This window comes from Macaca nemestrina, chromosome 5, assembly GCF_043159975.1.
Source record: "Macaca nemestrina isolate mMacNem1 chromosome 5, mMacNem.hap1, whole genome shotgun sequence".
In the NCBI taxonomy this organism is placed as follows: domain Eukaryota; kingdom Metazoa; phylum Chordata; class Mammalia; order Primates; family Cercopithecidae; genus Macaca; species Macaca nemestrina.
The window spans coordinates 129,630,692-129,653,519 of NC_092129.1; the positions used below are offsets into that span (position 1 = coordinate 129,630,692).

At 42.5% G+C, this 22,828-nt stretch overlaps 1 long non-coding RNA gene and 1 other non-coding gene across 2 annotated transcripts in view; one reads left to right on the top strand and one right to left on the bottom strand.

Annotated features, from left to right (window-relative positions):
* Positions 1–24: 24 nt before the first annotated feature.
* Positions 25–22,828, top strand: part of LOC105490847 (uncharacterized) — a 28,030-nt gene continuing 5,226 nt past the window's right edge. The window contains exons 1-4 of the long non-coding RNA XR_011623649.1: positions 25–166; positions 4,692–4,741; positions 4,943–6,159; positions 7,064–7,156. This is a non-coding gene — a long non-coding RNA (uncharacterized lncRNA). The remainder of the gene's footprint in view (positions 167–4,691; positions 4,742–4,942; positions 6,160–7,063; positions 7,157–22,828) is intronic.
* Positions 17,458–17,621, bottom strand: LOC112428226 (U1 spliceosomal RNA). The gene has a single exon (XR_003020177.1). It is a non-coding gene; the product is annotated as a U1 spliceosomal RNA (small nuclear RNA).

Here is a 22,828-nt window from a genome sequence, read left to right on the forward strand (position 1 = left end):
TCTCCTCTGTCACCCAGGCTGGAGTGCAGTGGCACCATCTTGGCTCACTCCATCCTCTGCCTCCCGGGTTCAAGTGATTCTCCTGCCTTGGCCTCCTGAGTAGCTGGGATTGCAGGCGCATGCCACCACGCCTGGTGGTATTTTCAATAACCACTAACCTTGCCTGGTAAAGTATGGGGGTTGTAAATTGGCATGGAAATTTCAAACAAGTTCTTTTTGGTACACAGCACAAATTAGTTATATATGGCAATGGTAGTTTTTTTCATCTTCAGTTGTCTCTGATACAGCTTATACCAAATAATTGTTGTTCCATTAACTGAATATCACTCTGTAATTGCAAAAAAAAAAAAAAAAAAAAGTTGCAGCTGTTTTCTTGACATTCTGAATGCTTCTAAGTAAATACAATTTTTTTTCTTTTTTTTTTTTTGAGACTGAGTTTTGCTCTTGTTGCCCAGGCTGGAGTGCAGTGGTGCGATCTCAGCTCATCACAACCTCCGCCTCCCAGTTTCAAGTGATTCTCCTGCCTCAGCCTCCTGAGTAGCTGGGACTACAGGCATGCACCACCACACCCAGCTCATTTTGTATTTTTAGTAAAGACGGGGTTTCTCCATGTTGGTCAGGCTGGTCTCAAACTCCTGAACTCAGGTGATCCATCTGTCTCAGCCTCCCAAAATGCTGGGATTACAGGTGCGAGCCACCGCACCCGGCCTAAATACAATTATTTTTTATTAAAAAAAAAAAAAAAAGTATTATCCTGTCAAGAGCCACCCTAACCAGACTCAGTACAATGTTAAAACACATCACCCAGAAAAGATGGCACCTTCAGTTCATGCCAGAGAATCTCTCTTGCCGGTAAAAAGTTTAAAAAATAAAATAAAAAACACATCACCCAATTTGGGCAGTGTTAGCAAATGCGCCCATTTTTCATTGCAAGTTTGCAAGTTCTTTTTTTTCCCTTTTTTCCTTATTTATTTCCTTGTTGTCTTTGTTTTTTGTTTGTTTGAGACGGAGTCTTGCCCTGTCACCCAGCCTGGAGTGCAGTGGCGTGATTTCAGCTCACTGCAACCTCTGCCTCCTGGGTTCAAGTGATTATCCTGCCTCAGCCTCCCCAGTAACTGGGATTACAGGCACCTGCCACCATGCCCAGCTAATTTTTGTATTTTTAGTAGACACAGGGTTTCACCATGTTGGCCAGGCTGGTCTTGAATGCCTGACCTCAGGTGGTCTGCCCATCTTGGCCTCCCAAAGTGCTGGAATTACAGGCATGAACCACCATGTCTGGCCAATTTATTTCTTTTTTAAAGAGACAGGATCTTACTATGTTGTTCAGGTTGGTCTCAAACTCCTGGGCTCAAGCCATCCTCCAGCCTCAGCCACTGCCTCCCCTCCCCAGCCCCCAATTGCTGGGATTACAGATGTGCACCACTTAAGGTTTTGCATTTATTTTCAAACTTTTTTTTTTTTTTGGCTCCTTTCCTGGTCATCATAGTCACATTAAAAAAGAAAGAAAGAAAGAAAGAAAGAATACATTTAGATAAGTCAACATTAGGAACTACTTATTACTCCCATAGAACATCTATTGTTTTAGGTGCAAATATTTCCAAAATCTAACTATTTGTATGTATTTTTCCTCTTAATTTACCTGAGAGATGCTCACAAGTGTTGAACTTAATGAAGGAAAATTATAATTTTCTCTTTGTGATTTTTTAAAAGAGTAGTCAAGGTAATTTATTATAACAAACCACGAAAGGAGATTACATTTTAACAGTATTTTGTTGATTTATAAGCCAGCAATGACTTCATCGGCCTAGTCAATGAAAGACCACAAGAGTTTTAAATAAACTCCCCACGTGCTGAGCTGTGTGCTTCCCTTATTCTATCCCCCCACCCTCTGCAGTTTAATGACATAAGGTGAGTAATGCTACAATCTGTTGAAGACTCAACAAGGTCACGCTCTGTAGACACCACAAGAGTTAAACTGAACTTTAATAATAACTTCAGGCTAGGGTGCTGGAGGAGGGAGAGCACCAGGAAAAAGAGCTAGTGCATGTGGGGCTTAATACCTAGGCGATGGGTTGATGGGTGCAGCAAACCACCATAGCACATGCGTACCTATGTAACAAACCTGCACATCCTGCACATGTACCCTGGAACTTAACATAAAGAAAAAAAATAGGCCGGGTGCCGTGGCTCACGTCTGTAATCCCAGCACCTTGGGAGGCCGAGGTGGGCAGATCACGAGGTCAGGAGTTCAAGTCCAATCTGGCCAATATGGTGAAATCCCGTCTCTACTAAAAATACAAAAATTAGCTGGGCATGGTGGCATGCGCCTTTAGTCGCAGCTACTGTGGAGGCTGAGGCAGAAAAGTCACTTGAACCCAGGAGGCGGAGCTTGCAGTGAGCCAAGATCACGCCACTGCACTCCAGCCTGGGTGACAGAGACAGACTCCATCTCAAAATAAATAAATAAATAATAATAATTACTCAAGGTTTATCTTACAATGCTGCCACCTCCCCCAAACAAGTCTGGAGATTGAATGGACATGATTTTAATAAGAGAGGGGTGGAGGGTAAGGGCTGCATTTGGGGAGATGGGTAGAGGAAGAGGAGGCAGGTTGAAAATAGTTTTTTAAAATCCTGGTCACTGAGTGGAAAGCATGCTCATGTTCCTAGGAGCAGAGGCGGAAAATGGGTTAAACTTGAGGGACACACTAGGAGTTAATCATTCAGGGTTCAGGGTGAATGCAAGTAAGAATTCTAAAAATAACAACTTCTCCTTCAAAACTGAAGCAGTCTGCAAGAAGCAGAATTGGAGAGCTTATTAGCTTGACTCCTTTGCCCTCTGCTGCTGATGCTCCCAGTTTAAATCCTGGCACAATCCTAAAATAAGAGTTAGCTCTGCAAAGGTAAAAAGAATTGAGGACACTGAAGAATATATATCAGGTGAGTTTAGTGGCACAAAACTAGCTCACAATTCCACATTGTGTTAGAGCAGCTCCGACCTCTGCATTCTTGCGTCCACAAAGGTAACTGAAAGGGAAGCGGCCAGGTAAGTCATCGTTGCGAGCCTTTCTCCCGTTCCACCTCTTCTCATTTTGTGGTGTCAGTTGCTTCGGAAAGAACAAGGGCAAAGGAAAGGTTGCTGAAGGAAGGCATTCCCTTGTGTGTACATGTCAGTTTCACATTCTGTGCCCTTTATGCCAAAGAGGCCCTTGCTAGATATCATTTCCTCCTAGTTTGCCACCAAGATGGACAACAGACCTTTTCAACAAACCCTGCAAACTTTTTAAATTAATACTGCTGACACCAGGACAGATGTTACAAGAGAAATCTCTTCCTCCTTTCTTCTCCTCCTTCCCTAGTCATTTCACCCTCAAACATTTTGGGGCCCTGTACTGGATACTGGAGACACAAAGGAGACTAGAACATTCTCTGTCATTGAATTATTCTCAGTCAAGTGAAGACAGAAACTGGGGTCTGAAAATTTTGAATAGTAAAGCCATTTGTGACAGAGACGCACCTCATATTGGAAGTGAAACTTACATTTCCTGGCTCATAATGAAGACCTCTATGCTCAACACCACATACAAAACATGTGCTATGTATAAAATGGGTAAATTCCATTAACAAATACATGTATCATTTTGGGATAGGCTGTGTCAAGACAGCAGACTTTCAAGTACTAACTCATCTTCCCCTTCTACCTTCTTTTTCAATGGCCTTATCTGAATGACTCTGTGCCCACTACTAGATAGGTGGTCTAAGACTTCTTGCCTTTTTTTTTTTTTGAGATAGAGTCTTGCTCTGTCACCCAGGCTGGAGTGCAGTGGCATGATCTCGGCTCACTGCAACCTCTGCCTCCCAGGTTCAAGTGATTCTCCTGCCTCAGCCTCCTGAGTAGCTGGGACTACAGGCGCGTGCTACCATGCCTGGCTAATTTTTGTATTTTTAGTAGAGACAGAGTTTCACTATGTTGGCCGGGCTTGTCTCAAACTCCTGACCTCGTGATCTGTCCGCCACAGCCTCTCAAAGTGCTGGGATTACAGGTGTGAGCCACCACGCCTGGCTGACTTCTTGCTTTTTTCACTGAATGGTTTGGAGCACACACAAAGGGCTCACACCTGGCACTGTCACTTATGAGCAGTATAAATTTGGGCAAGATTCTTAACTTTTCTGAACCTCGGGTTTCACATCTAGGACCCAGAGCTAATATTTGTTTCCTCATGGGATTGTTGTGATATTAAAAATAAAATACTGGGACACAGTAAGCATGCAATAAATAGAAGCAGTTGTTACTAACAAAGAGACTGTCTACCATCTCCTCCTGTTTTAAGCCCCCTTCCTGAGAGAGGTGGAGAAAGAAGGCCTAACTAGCAAGTGTGGTTTTCTGGAGGGAGCAGGATTTGCAGCTGTTGCGGCATGATACAGTAGAAGCAGAGCTTCAGCTCTACCAGGACATTCTTCCATTTCCATATGACAGAGTGTCCTGATGCAGTTGGGCTTTTGGGCGTAAGCACCCAGCAACCCCAGGAAATTGGAGTTGAAGTTGTGGGTGCCAGAGACCAGGAGAGGTTCCAGGAATCATAAGAAGTTTCTAAGTTTATAGATAAGCTGGTGACACGAAACCAGGGAATAGATCATGTTATATTTATTTATTCCCTTATGAGCAACTCACATCTTTTTGCTTTCAGATGTTGCAAATTCATCCCACCTCCCACTGCAGCTATGATTCTCAGAGAAAGTAAGTGTTCGTTGCTTGGATAAATAAATCTATTGCCTCTCAACCCTACCCTGCTTTGAGCCATTAGGCCTCTTCCCCTTTCCCCACTCTTCCTTAGAGGTCCAAAAATGCTTCTAGAAAGTATAACTTGAAAACCACTGCCATGATGAAATGTTGGGAACCTTGTTCACATGCTAAAGCTCAGTATCACCTCTACTTCAGCTGAAGATCCCTAAAGCTCAGTATCACCTCCACTCCAGCTGATCACTAAAGCTCAGTATCACCTCCACTCCAGCTGATCACTAAAGCTCAGTAGCACCTCTACTCCAGCTGAAGATCCCTAAAGCTCAGTAGCACCTCTACTCCAGCTGAAGATCACTAAAGCTCAGTATCTCCTCCACTCCAGCTGAAGATCACTAAAGCTCAATAGCACCTCTACTCCAGCTGAAGATCACTAAAGCTCAGCAGCACCTCTACTCCAGCTGAAGATCCCTAAAGCTCAGTAGCACCTCCACTCCAGCTGAAGATCACTAAAGCTCAGCATCACCTCCACTCCAGCTGAAGATCACTAAAGCGCAGCATCACCTCCACTCCAGCTGAAGATCACTAAAGCTCAGCATCACCTCCACTCCAGCTGAAGATCACTAAAGCTCAGCATCACCTCCACTCCAGCTGAAGATCACTAAAGCTCAGCAGCACCTCCACTCCAGCTGAAGATCACTAAAGCTCAGCATCACCTCCACTCCAGCTGAAGATCACTAAAGCTCAGCAGCACCTCCACTCCAGCTGAAGATCACTAAAGCTCAGCAGCACCTCCACTCCAGCTGAAGATCACTAAAGCTCAGCAGCACCTCCACTCCAGCTGAAGATCACTAAAGCTCAGCAGCACCTCCACTCCAGCTGAAGATCACTAAAGCTCAGCATCACCTCCACTCCAGCTGAAGATCACTAAAGCTCAGCATCACCTCCACTCCAGCTGAAGATCACTAAAGCTCAGCAGCACCTCCACTCCAGCTGAAGATCACTAAAGCTCAGCAGCACCTCCACTCCAGCTGAAGATCACTAAAGCTCAGCAGCACCTCTACTCCAGCTGAAGATCACTAAAGCTCAGTATCTCCTCCACTCCAGCTGAAGATCACTAAAGCTCAGTATCTCCTCCACTCCAGCTGAAGATCACTAAAGCTCAGCATCACCTCCACTCCAGCTGAAGATCACTAAAGCTCAGCATCACCTCCACTCCAGCTGAAGATCACTAAAGCTCAGTATCTCCTCCACTCCAGCTGAAGATCACTAAAGCTCAGTATCTCCTCCACTCCAGCTGAAGATCACTTCTCTCATTGCCTCTTTAATGTCTGCTTCACAACATTTTTCACAAGTTAGTTGTGTGATGAGCTGTCTTCCTCACAAGAACCTTATCTCCAGTAACAGCAGGGAATGAGGTGAGTCTGTTTAGATTTGACACTTGTGTCCCCAGTGCCTAGGCCAGTGCCTCAGGCATTGTAGGCTCTGGAAAAAATGCTTGGGACTAGGATAATCAGAGGACTGGGGGAAGTCCAGTCCCGTTCTCACTCAGGGGGAGTCAGAATAACATAGTTCACATTGCATAGTTCCTTGGAGGTGAAAAGATGGGACAGTGCACCAAGCCTGTGAAATCATTCTTGTAGGCCAGGCCTGGTGGCTCACACCTATAATCCCAGCACTTTGGGAGGCCAAGGTGGGCAGATAACCTGAGGTCAGGAGTTCCAGACCAGCCTGGCCAACATGGTGAAACCCGTCTCTACTGAAAATTTAAAAATTAGCCGGACATGGTAGCAGGCGCCTGTAATCCCAGCTACTCGGGAGGCTGAGGCAGGAGAATTGTTTGAACCAGGAGGCAGAGGTTGCAGTGAGCCAAGATTGCGCCACTGCACTCCAGCCTGGGCCACAGAGTGAGACTCGTCTCAAAATAAATAAATAATCTTTCTTGATACCAAATCTCTCATTAATCATCTGGAAATCTCATACTTTCTGTCTCGTCTACTATAGAGGAAAGCACCTCATATGTTCTGCCTAAGCACTCCACTATACTATTCAGAAGTTTCTATCGTCCATTTTTCATTTTTAATTGTGGTAAAATACATATAACATGAATTAACCATCTTAACCGTTTTGTGTGTGTGTGTGTTTTGTTTGTTTGTTTTGAGACAGGGTCTCTGTCTCCCAGGCTGAAGTGCAGTGGCACCATCTCAGCTCACTGTCACATTCGCCTCCCAGGTTCAAGTGATCCTCCTACCTCAGCCTCCTGAGTAGCTGGGACTACAGGCACGCACCATCATAGCCAGCTAATTTTTCTGTTTTTTGTAGAGATGATGTTTTGTCATGTTGCCCAAGCTGGTCTCAAACTCCTAGCCTCAAGCAATCCACCCGCCTCAGCCTCCCAAGGTGTTGGGATTACAGGTGAGAGCCACCACGCCCAGCCTCTTAACCGTTTTTAAATATGCAGTTCGGTAGTGTTAAGTATGTTTACATTGCCATACAACCAATCTTCAGAACTATTTCATCTCACAAAACTGAAAGTCTGTAACATTGAACAATAACTTCCTATTATCTCCTCTCCCCAGTACCTGGCAACCACCATTCTATGTTCTGTTTATAAATTTGCTCACTTTAGATACCCCATATAAGTGGAATAATACAGTACTTTCTGTGTGACTGGTTTATTTGACTTAGCATAATGTCTTCAAGGTTCATTCATGTTATAGCATGTGACAGGATTTCCTTTTTTTTTTTTTTTGAGACGGAGTCTGGCTCTGTCACCCAGGCTGGAGGATTTCGTTTCTTTTTAAGGTTAAATAATATTTGGAAGTAATTATATTTCTGAACTATTTTTAAATTTTTAATTGTGAAATTAAGGGCATCTATTCTAAGGATGCCTAAGAGTGACAATGCCTAGGCATCTACCCATCCACATGAGGTAGCCTCATTCTTGAATATGACCACCAACATATTTGTAGTAGCTTCTTTAATTCACCTGAGAACTTTTAAAGTGTGTCAAAATTGATCTGTATGTGGCAGCAAAACACCCGCCTTGAAGATGAGTGCTAACCCATGCTCAGGATCAACCTCATGCAGAGCTGAGTACAAACTGAAAATGCAGGTCCCTGTGTGAGTGCACCGATTTTATGTTCTAGAAGCTAGCACTGCTTGTCTTAAAGTGCTTCTCTGGAAAAAATACTGCCTTGTAATTTCTGCCTATGTCGAAAACCTTGACTTTTTTTTTTTTTCCTACTGCTATCCTTGAAATTTATCAAAGTGGTGTCCTTATATTTTCCTATGAGGAAATCCCCCTTGAGCCCCTGCTCTTGTGAATTATATCTTACCCAGTGGGATGAAATATCACAGGGTTGGTACCTGTACCCTAGCTCCAAGAGTGCCAAGGAGAATTCCCCAAGCATGTTCTGGTTTACTTAGTTTTTTTTGTTCTATCTGCCAGCTGCATTTACCAAGTGCCTTTTGAGATAGGGTATCTTTCTCTCACCCAAAGTTGGAGTGCAGTGGCATGACCATGGCTTACTGTAGCCTTGAGCTCCTGGGCTCAAGCAATCCTCCCACCTCAGCCTCCTGAGTAGCTGGGGCTACAGGCGCACATTACCACAACCAGCCAATTTTTTGATAGAGATGGGGTCTGGCTGTGTTGCCTAGGCTGGTCTCAAACTCCTGGGCTCACGCAGTCTTCCAGCCTCAGCTTCCCAAAGTGCTGGGATTACAGGTATGAGTCATTATGCTTGGCCTAAAAGTTTTTTACATGACAGACCTTTTGAGTCTCTTCTCTGATAAATTAGTTTATTCAAGTTATTTTATGTTTCCTCGGGACAAAATTTGAAACATATTTTTCTAACTGGTGATTTCCTTTAGGTTTTCTCATTAGTTTCTATGAGATTAAATGTTACAGTTGCTTATAATTTCATTCATCAGTGAAGAGTGTGATTATCTCCTTTTTCATCTTAATTCTGTATTTTTGTTTCCTTCTCTCCTTTTTAAAAAAATCTAGCTTGGGAAAAGTTTCTCTTACTATTTTTTCAAAGAATCAACTTTAAAATTTTTCTTATTTTTTTTCTACTTACATGTCATTATTTTCAGCTTTTATTTTTATTATTCCCCCCTTCATACTTTTTAAAAGAATATCTTATGAACTTTTCTAATTTATTAAGATTACTATCAGGTTTGTTTTTTATTATAGTCTTTCTTCTCTGGAAATTAATGTGTTTAAGACTAATAGAATGCTGGCCAGGTGCAGTGGCTCACTGCTGTAATCCCAGCACTTTGGGAAGCTGAGGCGGGTGGATCACGAGGTCAGCAGTTCGAGACCAGCCTGGCCAACATGGTGAAACCCCGTCTCTACTAAAAATACAAAAAAATTATCTGGGCATGGTGGCAGGCGCCTGTAACCCCAGCAATTTGGGAGGTTGAGGCAGGAGAATCACTTGATACCAGAAGGCAAAGGTTGCAGTGAGCCAAGATTGCACCACTGCACTCTAGCCTGGGCGATAAGAGCAAAACTCTATCTCAAAAAAAAAAAAAAGACTAATAGAATTCCTTCGGAATGCAACTTTTACTGTGTTCCATTCCCTCCATTTTGCATAAAGTATTTTCCTTTTTCTTGCATTCCATATGTCTAATCTGTTTTGATTTTCTCACTAATCCAAGATTTTTAGAAATATGTTTCCTTTTTTTCTTTCCTTCCTTCTTTCTTTTTTTATTTTTTATTTATTGAGACAAAGTCTTGCTCTGTCACCCAAGCTGGCATGATTATAGCTCACTGTAAACTTGAACTCCTCAAGTGATCTTCCCACCTCAGCCTCCCAAGTAGCTAGGACTACAGGAGGCACCACCATGCCTGGCTAATTTAAAAAAAAAATTTTTTTATTGAGACAGGGTCTCACTATGTTACTCAGGCTGATTAAAAACTCGTAGCCTCAAGCAATTCACCTGCTACAGCCTGGCAAAATGCTGGAATTACAGGCATGAGCCATCACACCCAGCCTAGAAATGTGTTAATTTATAGGTATTTAAGTCTTTTTGTTTATCCTTTTTTATACTTATTTCTAATTTTATTATGTTATAGTCTAAGCTTTTTAAACATTTGATGTGAGATTTTCTTTAAGGCCTGCAAACTTTGTTAAAATTAAAATTTTGTTAGAAGTTTTTCTTTGAGACCAATTACCAAACAATTTTTATAAATAATCCGTGGACATATGGGAAGAAATATACATATATATGTATATATATACACACACACACACACTCTCTCACACACACATATCCTTACTTAAAAGACACAAAGACTGTATCTACTAACTTGAAATTATTGACTATATCATTCAATTTCCCAGTGTCTTTACTTATTTTTTCTTTTAAGATGGAGTCTTGCTTTGTAGTCCAGGCTGGAGTGCAGTGGCTTGATCTCGGCTGAGTGCAACCTCCATCTCCTGGGTTCAATCGATTCTCCTGCCTCAGCCTCCCGAGTAGCTGGGATTACAGGCCTGTGCCACGATGCCAGCTAATTTTTGTATTTTTAGTAGAGACAAGGTTTTACCATGTTGACCGACTGGTCTGGAACTCCTGGCCTCGAGTGGTCCACGCCTTGGCCTACCAGTGTTGGGATTACAGGCATGAGCCACCATGCCGAGCCTTTAATTACTTTTAGACTATTAAGTTTCTCTGATTCTGAAAGATGTATATGAAAATCTTCCATAAAATAAAATCTCCCAATAACAATTTTAGAAATCATTATATTTTATCACCTTTCCTTTCCTTAAATTTAGCTCCATGTTGTTTGATGCATACAGGTTTATGATGTAGTAATACCTGTATATGTTGTAAATCATACACTAACATAATGTCCATCTTTCTATTGTTTTATTTGTATTACTTCAGTGTATCAATTTGTTTTCAAAACTTTATTACCCCATTTTAAATGTCTTATAAATAATACACAGATGGGGGTTGTTTTCTGTTATATTTTAGAATTTGTTAATAGAAAAATTAATTTACTTCATTTTTAGTAAAATTGACCTTTTAATTTTATTCTTTTTGTCATATTTACTATTTATTTAATTTTTCTCTTTTCTTTGTCTTTGCTTTTATGGTTTTGACAAGTTGCTCTTCATTCTCTTTTCTCCCTTCACTAACTTGAAGGTTTTCTTTTTGTTGTTGTTTTTTGTTGTTGTTTTTTTTTTGAGACGGAGTCTCGCTCTGTTGCCCAGGCTAGAGTGCAGTGGCCGGATCTCAGCTCACTGCAAGCTCTGACTCCCGGGTTTACGCCATTCTCCTGCCCCGTCTCCCGAGTAGCTGGGACTACAGGCGCCCGCCACCTTGCCCGGCAAGTTTTTTGTATTTTTTAGTAGAGACGGGGTTTCACCGTATTAGCCAGGATGGTCTCGATCTCCTGACCTCGTGATCCGCCCGTCTCGGCCTCCCAAAGTGCTTGGGATTATAGACTGGAGCCACCGCGCCCGGCCATAACTTGAAGGTTTTATTGTAATTTTTTATTTCACTATTGATTACCTTTTATTTTCCCTATAGTTATATGTTTCTACAGTATAATTTTTTCTTTATAATAATAATAATAAATATTATATAATAAATATATTATTTTAATATAATTTTATATTTAAATAAATAATGGTTATAATAAAAATAATGACATATTTCTTTAGTATAATAATAGTTATATGGAAACAAGAGAGCACCCTTTTCCTCTTACGGAAATGCTTAATTCTCCCACTGTTTATTCTCTTCCCCTTAAGATAAGACCTTCAGAATGCTTTTAGCTCCTCACTTAGTGCAAATATTAGATCACTTTTACTTTCCCCCATCTATCGAACGTACCTCAACTCCTAGGTTGTTGTTGTTTTGTGTGTGTGTGTGTGTGACAGAATCTCGCTCTGTTGCCCAGGCTGGAGTGCAGTGGTGCAATCTTAGCTCACTGCAACCTCCACCTCCTGGGTTCAAGCGGTTCTCCTATCTCAGCCTCCCAAGTAGCTGGGATTGCAGGCATGCGCCACCACGCCTGGCTAATATTTGTACTTTTATTAGATACAGGGTTTGCCATGTTGGCCAGGCTGGTCTTGAACTCCTGACCTCTGGTGATCCGCCTGCCTTGGCCTCCCAAAGTGCTGGGATTACAGGAGTGCACTACTGTGTCCGGCCAACTCCTAGGCTTTGAAGAGATCGTTTAGTCCTTTGTGTTCCTAGCCATTAGTAGCTTTTCCCACTAATGAATTGCATCTTTTGTTTTTCAAGACACTTTATTTAATATTTAAGTTATACTTTCCTAGGTACTCTATCATTATCCTTTTAACCACATGTCAATGTGAAATAAGTCTTCTGCCACATATTAAATCTCTGTTCCAATAACTTTGTTGTTTGGCAAGAGCTCTTAGTGGCATATGCAAGTGAGAGAGTCTGTGAATTCTTGTTTGTCGGCAAATATCTTTCTTTTACTCTGGCAGGTGAATAATACTTTGGCTGAATGCTAAATCCTTGAGTTTCAGTCCTTTTCTCTCAGTAGTCTGAGGATGTTACGTGAACGTATTTTTCCTTCCAGTATTGAAGGTCAGAGGTCACAAGCTAGTTTGTTTCTTTTGTTTTGTTTTGTTTGTTTTGTTTTGTTTTGAGTATAGTCCCGCGATCTCAGCTCACTGCAAACTCCGCCTCATGGGTTCACATCATTCTCCTGCCTCAGTCTCCTGAGTACCTGGGACTACAGGCACCTGCCATCACGCCTGGCTAATTTCGTAGAGACGCCTGGCTAATTTTTAGTAGAGACGGGGTTTCACTGTGTTTGCCAAGATGGTCTCAATCTCCTGACCTTGTGATCTGCCCGCCTCAGCCTCCCAAAGTGCTGGGATTATAGGCGTGAGCCACTGTGCCCAGCCTAATTTTTTGTATTTTTGTAGAGATGGGGTTTCACTGTGTTGCCCAGAGTGGTCTTGAACTCCTGAGCTCAGGCAATCCACTTGCCTTGGCCTCCCAAAGTGCTAGGATTATACGCGTGAGCCACCGCATCCAACCATTTGCTTCTTTTTCTTTCTGCCTAGAAATATATAAAATTTCCTCTTTATTTTTCCAGTTTAGAAATTATTTTTGATCAATCTGCCTGGAACTCAGTGTGTCTTCTTTCCCCTTCTTGATATTTCTTTTTTATTTTTCTGTAGCTCCTATTATTTGCATGGGAAGTTTCTTAGATCTGAGTCCTTTATCATTTTCTTCATGATTTTTATCTTTTTATATTTTTGCTCTGGGTTGTGATATATTTCTACCACTTTTAGACTTCCAGGCCACCATTTCAGATCTCAACAATGACCATCCCTTTTAGATTATTTACTAATGTTTCTAGCCCACAAATCAAGAGTTTTGTTCCCAGAAATTTTTGTGAGGGGATCGGGGGTATTCCATGAAAGGGGCCATATATGCAAAGTGACCCCCAATGTTGAAGGAGCCAAGAAACCAAAGAATGAGGCAGACAAATTCAGTTTCTCGGCACTGGGTGATTTATAAAGGGAACTTAGAAGTGTGGTCTTGGGCAGCCAGGATGCAGGTAGAGCTCCGCCCCACAAGGCCCCAGACCCAGGGCTTATATCATGGGAAAAAAGCATAAGGACCCTGGAAAGAACGTGTAGGTGGCTTTGGGGATCACAGCATATGATTTCTGCAATGAAGGTTGTTTTGGAAGAAATGTACAACGAATAGGTGTTCCTACATAAGGAGTAATACATCAACTACATATTTTGGAGGCATTTCTGAACTCAGGCTTATTCAGACAGATTAGCAGTTAAAATAAAGTCAGTTTTGTCCCCACATGGGGGCTACTAGAGTTCTTTTAAATGCTCTTATTGTTTTTTGGTTCAGGTTGTCATTTATTTTCTCCAACCGTTTCACTTTTGTGGGGACTGCCGACTTTGTGCTTGTTTGCCATTTCTCTGGCTATTGGGTCCCTTCGGTATTCTTTGCTATTTTCCCTCAGTGGCTCACTGAGGCCTGGGGAGAACTTACAGTGGTAGTATCTTAGTCCATTTGGGCTACTGTAACAAAAATCCTGGCAGGACATGGTGATTCACGTCTGTAATCCCAGCACTTTGGGAGGCCAAGGCAAGAGGATGGCTTGAGCCCAGGAGTTGGAGACCAAACTCCAACTGGAGGCAAAAATTCCATTTCTACAAAAAAATACAAAAATTAGCCAAACATTGTGGAACATGCCTATAAACCCAGATAGTCAGGAAGCTGAGGTGGGAGGACCACTTGAGCCCAGGAGGTCGAGGCTGCAGTGAGAGGTGATTGTTGCGATTGTGCCACTGCACTCCAGCCTGGGTGACAAAGCAAGACCCTGTCTCATTATTAAAAAAAAAAAAAAAAAAAATATCAGGCCGGGCCTGGTGGTTCACGCCTGTAATTCCAACACTTTGGGAGGTTGAGGCGGTTGGATCACCTGAGGTCATGAGTTTGCGACCAGCCTGACCAATATGGTGAAACCCCATCTCTACCAAAAATACAAAAAAATTAGCCAGGCGTGGTGACATGCACCTGTAGTCCCAGCTACTCAGGAGGCTGAGACAGGAGAATAAATTGAACTTGGGAGGGGGAGGTTGCAGTGAGCTGAGATCACACCACTGCACTCCAGCCTAGGCGACAGAGCGAGACTCCGTCCCAAAAAAAAAAAAAAAAAAAAAAAAAAAAAAAAAAAATCCTAAACTAGATGGCTTATAACAGTTTATCTCTTACAGTTCTAGAGGCTGGGAATTTCAAGATCAAGATGTCAACAGATTGAGTGTCTGGTGAGGACTCACTCTGTGCTTAATAGAAGGCACTTTCTATCTGTGTCTTCACGTGGCAGAAGGGGTGAATGAGCTCCCTTTTGTGTCTTTTATAAGGGCATTAATTCCATCCATGAGGGCTCCATCGCCTTCCAAGGTCCCACCTCTTAAAACAATTGCATTGGGGATTAGGTTTCAACATATGAATTTGTCAGGGACAGATACAAACATTCAGATCATAGCAGGCAGCAGTACCATGAGTGGTGGAAGGAACACTGCTCTCTCCCCACATGGTTCAGCTGTGCACCCACTGCCCAGCTAACAGAGCCTACCTGAGCACTAGGAGGAGGCGTCTCTCTCCCCAGTCTCCTCAGCTGACTGACTGTAGGCCTTGCGGGTAGAAAGAGCTCAGCTCCCTCACTCCTTGGCATGGGAGAGCAACCTCTAAGGAATTATTGAGTGGACAAGAGTAGCTCCTCCCCCAGGGATCAACAGGTCTTCCCACCTCAAACATCTAGAGTTTGGTCTGATTCTCACCCCAGGGCTTCTCCATGGCTGATCTTCAGTCCTCAGCAGACTCAAGTAAGAAAGGTAACTGTGCCTGCTTTCTCCTATGGAGGAGGGTCCCAGGCCCCACCATCCTCTGGACTCAGAAGAAGTGCAGTGTTTGGATGGGAGATGTGGACAAAGGCAACCAGTATGAGTTCACGCTGCCATGTGCCTAGCGGCTCACAACTTCATCTATTGCCATTACCAAAACTGTTATTAAAACAGTTGCCTGGGGTCAGGCACGGTGGCTCACACCTGTAATCCCAGTATTTTGGGAGGCTGAGGCAGGCAGATCACCTGAGGTCAGGAGTTCAAGACCAGCCTGGTCAACATGGCTAAACACCGTCTCTACTAAAAACACAAAAATTAGCTAGGCATGAAATGGTGGGTGCCTGTAATCCCAGCTACTAGGGAGGCAGAGGCAGGAGAATCACTTGAACCCGGGAGGCAAAGGTTGCAGTGAGCTGAGATCATACCACTGCACTCTAGCCTGGGCAACAGGGCGAGACTCTGTCTCAAACAAACAAACATAAAAACCAGTTGCCTAAAAAATTTACTGAACTTTTAAATAAATAATAACATTAATTTAAACTTTTCAAAATACACATAAGCCTACAATTCTAACAAAAATATTTTCATTTTTCAATGTCCTTTTCTGATCTTTCTCTGTTTGCATGAGATTTTCACATTGCTGCAATCAGAGTGCATGTCCAGGTGGTCCTGCCTGTCTTTCTACGGCATCCGCTTCTCTGTGCCATTCCGTAGCAGCGTGGTAACATGCTAATGGCTGCATGAACAAGGTTTGGAAGCATTCTATGTGTCTGACAATAGAGGAATACCTAAAAAAAAGCAGTCATATATCCACTGTAGGTGATTATTTTCCAGCCTTTATTTTAACAATTTTGCAAATTTTCTTTTGAATCAACAACAATTATCCCATCCCCCACTCCATCCCACCTAGTGTTCTCATTGACTTACCTCTTTAAAGTAAGTGGGTCAGCATTCATGAGCAACTTCCCTGTTCACTAGCCCTTCTATGATAGACTTCAGAACTACCCTGAGAGCTATTTGACAGTCTCAACTCTGGCCAGGCCATGTTCTCATGATGACAGTCCCGGAGGAAAGATGCTTTAATTTAGCAGAACGAATTCCCTCACTGCATTGCTCAGCCTGGTTCCTCAACTGTGGCTCATCTGCAGCCCTGGATGATAGAAGCCTGGTATATTTTTATGCCTTGTGGAATTTCTCCCTCTACAGCTCATTGGTCTTCTTTTTCTAACTGCAGAAAGGCTGGGCACAGTGGCTCACATCTGTAATCTCAGCACTTTGGGAGGCCAAAGTGGGAGGATCGCTTGAGCCCAAAAGTTCAAGACCAGACTGGGCAATAAAGTGAGAACTCATCTCTACAAAAAAATCAAAAGCTAGCCAAGCATGGTGGCGTATGTGGTCCCAGCTACACAGGAGGCTGAAACAGGTGAAGCACTTGAGCGCAGGAGGTTCAGGCTATAGGGAGCCATGTTTACACCACTGTACTCCAGTCTGAGCAACAGTGAGACCCTGTTTCAAAGAAAACAAAAACAAAAAAAATCGTTTGTGGCTGGGCACAGTGGCGCACACCTGTAATCCCAGCACCTTGGGAGGCTGAGGTGGGTGGGATTACTTCAGGTCAGGAGTTCAAGACCAGCCTGGCCAACATGGTGAAACCCCATCTCTACTAAAAATACAAAAAAAATTAGCCAGGTGTGGTGCTCCACACCTGTAATCCCAGCTAGTCAGGTGGCTGAGACATGAGAATTGCTTGAAGCCGGGAGGCAGAGGTTGCAGTGAGCTGAGATCATGCCACTGCACGGTGGAGCCAACCTGGGCAACAGAGTAGACTCTGTCTTAAAAAAACAAAAACAAAAACAAACCAAAAAAAAAAAAAACCCGAAAAACATTCTGTGGTAGTGAGATGAGTTGCTTGCCAGCAACGTGGATCCATACAGACACCTCTGAGCAGGCTGGGCTGCCTTTCCCACAGCAGCCCTCCATCCCCACTCCACCCCACATTACCCACCCACCAAAATTCACAGCCACATCTGAGAATATCTTTGGTCTCCAGATCTAAGCCATTATCTTCACATTTTCAGGAAGAATAGATTCTTGAGGGTAGTGGAGCTCTCTTGGGCATTTCTGGTCAAAAACATATAGTTTCATCTTCTTTTCTCTATAGGAGAATTTCACCCAATATAATTAAGATTTCTCCGTTGTCAACAGCTGCAGGGTCCAGCATCCCCATCATTCTCCAAGCCTTCCCGGAATCTCTGGTCTAAGGTCTTAGGGCAGGGCAGTCTTTTCCTAGCACAGCTTCTTCAAGCACTCTCAGAACTCGGTCTTGTCTTGTCTTTTTTTTTCCGGAGGAAAGTGTGAACACAGTCCCCCATTACCACAAATTATGCAGTCGAGTTTCCCACATTTGGGGAAATCGCAGGGGTCAGCACATCCGTAGGGCAATGGATAAGCCTCACTCTGGGAAAACCACCTTCGTGATCATGGTATCTCCCCTGCCAGGTAAGTATAGAACTTGGTCTTTTCTTCTCTGGTCCTGGTGCATCTTTGCAGGAAGCAAAGAAGCTGGGTGCAATGTTCCTTCTCAGCAGCTCGAGTGTCCTAGTCCAAGTGCTGATTGTCACTATTATGAATCAAGTTATAGGCTATCTCAGAATCAGATAACATTGTCATCTGGCTGTATTTTAAAATATGGTTTGAGGGTATGTCTAACTCCTGTCAATGCTAAGTAAATTCTTCATTTATGAATCTTGAATTTCAGTCTAGGCGTGAAACTGGACTCCAACTCAAAAGAGTTGACTGTAGTTGATTTATTCACATCCTCAGTCCACTCTTACAAGGCTTTCCATGCCATCCCTCTACTAAACAGCTCTACTGAGGTCATCAGTGACCTACCTATATCTTGCCAAAGTCAATGGTCCATTCTCTGTCGTTACCTTACCTCTCTGTGGGATTTGGCAAGCTGACCACTCCATGCTTCTGGAAGCCCTTTCTTCTCTAGGCTTCAGGGAACCCTCCCTCCTGAAGTCCTGTCTTCCTGCTTTCATTCTTGCCCTCCCAGCAGCCCCTTTTCCAGATGGCAGTCTGAGTGATATTTTAAAAACATTTGCTAGGCAAGGCACAGTGGCTCACACCTATAATCCCAGCACTTTGGGAGGGCAAGGTGGGAGGATTGCTTGAGCCCAGGAGGTCAAGACTGCAGTGAGCCATGATCGTACCACTGAACTCCAGCCTGGGTGATAGAGCAAGACCCTGTCTCAAAAGAAACAAACAAAAGATTTACTTAATCATATCGCTATTCCTCCAAAAGCTTCCAATTATGTGTTGGGTAATAACCCAGCCCCTACCATGATCTATGGTTTGACCCTGCCTTCTTTGCTCAGTCCTCACCCACACTCCCACTCATCTACCAGGCTCCAGCCACACTGACCTCCTTCTACCTGTCAAATTCTCCAGGAGCTTTCAAATTGTTGAGACTTCTTTTTAGAATGGTCTTCCTACGAGTCATCAGGTGGCTGCCTCCTCTTCACTTGGGTCGAAGCCAAACATCAGCTCCTCAAGAGTTTTTCCCTGTCATACTTCTTCAAGTCATTCATTTTTCTCTTCACAGCTCATATTATCTGAAATTGTCTTCATTTGCTTGTTTTCTGGAGTGTGAGTTCATGAAGGTCAGGGACTTTATCTTGTCATATTATACCTAGTACTGAAAACCCCACAGAGCAGGTCCTCAATAAATACTCATAGGCTGGGTGCAGCGGCTCATGCCTTAATCCCAGCACTTTGGGAGGCTGAGGTGGGTGGATCACTTGCAGCCAGGAGTTCGGGACCAGCCTGGCCAACATAGTGAAACCCCCATCTCTACCAAAAATGACAAAAATAACTGGATGTGGTAGTGCACCTGTAGGCCCACCTACTTGGGAGGCTGAGGTGGGAAAATCACTTGAACCTGGGAATTGGAGGTTGCGGTGAGCCAAGACCACACCACTGTGGTCCACTCTGGGTAACAGAGTGACACTCTGTCTCAGAATAAATACACACATACATATATACGTACTCATAGACCGGCTTTTAATTATTTTACTATCCAATGTTCAGGAGCCCATTCTGTTTATTATGTAGACACCTCAACTAGACTGTAAAAAAATATATAGCAAATCATTTGGTTTGTAGTTTTTGTTTAACAGGTATTAGAATGCCTCAAGTTTTTTAGATTTCCTACATTAGAAATACTTGCCCATAAGTGAGCTGAAAGAAAAACATGAATATAATGGTTGGAAGTTTCTTTTTTATATAAATGCTTCTAATTTGTGGTCAATAAGAAGGTAGGTTAAAGATTCAAGAGCAGTACAAGACCTCCCCTAACCAACCTCTGTCAGTATCACTCACTTCAGCTCCCCTCCTAATGCAGGATACCTATCACGGGTCAGCCACTGGGCTAGATGATGGGAAATGAGTAAGACACAGGCTCTGACCTTGACTTTACACTCTGACTAGGGAGACAAGCACATAAATAGGTAATGTCAGCGTAATGTGGACTGTGCTGCCAGAGGGCCACCCATGAGACACGGGGTTGGTCATTTGGTCTGTCTGGAACATGCAGGGGATGTTTTCTCAAGGAGACCACCTCTGTGTTTGGCCCCTACTAAGATGTATCACATTTCCTCACTGTGTTCTTGTGTTTTATACAGTATTTATAAACCACCTATCTGCTTTCTGTTCTTTTGAAACAAGAGCAATTTCTTTAGCTATATTTCCAAAGAAGATATGTTAGTTCTTCTATATATATATGATAAGATATATATGATATATCAAGTGTCTTAGTCCACGTGGATTGCTGGAACAGAATGCCATAGATGAGTGACTTCTAAACAACAGAAATTTATTTCTGGAGTCTGGAAAGTCTAAGATCAAGGCGCTGGCAGATTCGGTGTCGGGTGAGGGCCCACTTCCTGGTTCCTAGAGGAACATCATCTTGCTGTGTCCTCACATGGCAGAAGGGGCAGGGATCTCTCTTGGGTTATATTTAATAAGAACAAGCATCTCATTCATGAGGACTCTGCTCATGACCTCATCACCTCCCAAAGACCCCACCTCTAATACCATCACATAGAGGATTAGAATTCAACATCTGAACGTTGGTGTGACATAAATATTCAGTCTATATCATCAACATTGGTTTTTTTCTTCTTCATAGCATGCATTTTTATCTGATATAATTAGATTTTCTGCCCAGAGGCCTTTGTGAAACTTTCTGACAGTTAATTGCTAGAAAGTGTTTTAACGTTCTTACCATTGAACTTTCTGGGATGAGTCTTATATTACCCAGATCAGATATGCTCCAGGTCAGCATATTTGGAGATGAAAGTGACCCTTTTAAAATTCCACTGAACCAGTAATGAATATATCAGTCAAAATACGATTTTAATTATTAAACTAGACTAAGATCTTTTTATTAGAACCACCCAAACTGTCAGTCATCAGTGTTGTTCTGTTCCATATTTAATATGCAACATTTAACCATATTTAAATACATTTAAGTTACCTATTTAGAAAAACCTTTAGACTTTTTGTCTTTTCAATTGACACCCAGTCTCATTTCATTTCATGGTTATTTCCTCTGTTTTAACCATTTAATTCTAGACAATATGGCTTGCTGGTTTCCATCTTTTGCTCCACAGGCCCTCATTTCTTTAAGGTTAATGAAATGCTTCCTGTCAAATAGAAATGTAACTTGTTAGTTCTTCTATAACCAAAGGACACTATGCTTGCCTGACACCGCCCTGAAAGGGGACTTGACTGTAACCATTTTCTTCGTATTGAAACTAATTTTCAGCTTCTGTGATAGTATTAATTCCTAGTTTCCTACCAAACTCACTAAATGCTTTTCAAGTGACAGAACTGTGATGCCCTTGGAGACAGGACTGGGCTAAATGTGCAAAGAAAATAAGGTAGTAGTGGTGGGGAAATTCTGAGGGAGCTGCAGCTTGCAGGAAGCTGGACAAAATGCCAAGAGAAATGAAAATTAGGATGGTTTGGATCTAAGTAATCCCCTGAAAGAGAAAATTATTATCAGGCATAATTTTAGGGAAACATATATAAACATATTCTTGGCTGCAAGACCCTACATGAATAGCTTCTCCTTACATACACACATTCAGGCTCACACAGAATCTCAGACCTCATGTCTCATGACTCATTGTTCACTCTGCTACAATCAAGACAGGCCTTGGCCCCAGTTGAGCCTTTGCTCTGGCTATTCTCTCTTCCTGGAACACCCTCCCCTACAAATACCTAGGGTGAATTCACTGTCTTTGAGTCTTTGTCCAAACACCACATTCTTAAGGAGGCTGTAAGGGAGAAAAAGTAACAACATTTTCTCACCCATCACAAAGTTCTCCCATCACAAAGACCCCTATAACAAAAGCAGACTAACAGGGGAAGCATACAAATATACTTAATGGAAGTTTAACATGGCATGAGAGACTTCAGAAATAAAGACCTAGGGAAACAGGGAAAACTGTATTTTTGTAGAGGGTCATGCAGAAGTATGATTGGAGAGCAAAAGGATATGATTTAATGGTAATTAACTGGGAGGAACTTAGCAAGCCCTATTTGTTCAGATTTTTCTCTGTGTCTTCATTCATTTCCTCTGGGTATTGGGAGGACCCTTCTAGAATGAGGGTTTTATGACCTGCTTTAGAGGAAGATCAGATAGTTCTAATGGCCTGTTTCAGGGGAGAACACTGGGAGGAGGGCAGAGGGACCTTTCTGCTTCTGTTTTTTTCTAAATGCCAAAGTGTCATACTTTGGGGTAGCATGTCCCAAACCCTGTCAAGGCCTTCTTTGATGATTATATTTAAAACTGCGAAGTTTCCCTGTCCAATGCTGGCTTTCAAAAACTATCACAGAAATAACCTATTGATAAGACAAAGCTGACTACATTCATGCTACAATAAGACAGAGTGTGCGCTACCTTGACAGTCTTGGAGCCCACAGGGGGTGAAGTTGGAATGTTTATGAGGTATGCAAGTTAGGTTTAAGGCAGATCTTTCATTGTGGGGCCTTGCTTAGGATTGCATAAAATTACGATATAATTTAGAGTTGGTAGACAGAGCAAGGTGAAGGTTTGAAATGAACCAATATTTGAGATGAGTCAACAGTCTTTGATCAAATCATTCATTTAAGTGGGTATTTTGGGAAGTTCCTGGGATAAATGATAAGGTTATGTGCAACTTGTATCTCTTGGGCAAGAGTTTCCTGGAATAGTAAAATTATATTGATGAAGACAGAATAGAAAAGCTATGTTAGTGAAGACAGCCCAGTGGTAAGAGAATGTTAATATAGATGGGAAACTGTGAGCAGTTCTCACTTCCAGTCCCCTTTACCTTGCTCTCAGCACTTATTCACTTCTTACATACTATACAATTGAATCACTATGATTGTTTATTGGCTGTCTCCCACCATCCCCTCACAGTGTGAGTGTAAACTCCACTAAAAGTACCTGACATACATTATTAATAATAATAGCAAATACTTATAGTACCAACCATGTATTGGATGCTGTTCTAAGGGCTTTATATTTATTTCCTCACATAATCCTCACTAAAACCTTATAAGAAGGTATTAATATTGTCTGCATTTTAGAAGCATAAGCACAGAGTTACTAAATCCATTTGCCCAAGACCACACAGCTAGTAAATGTAGAATCTGGATTAGA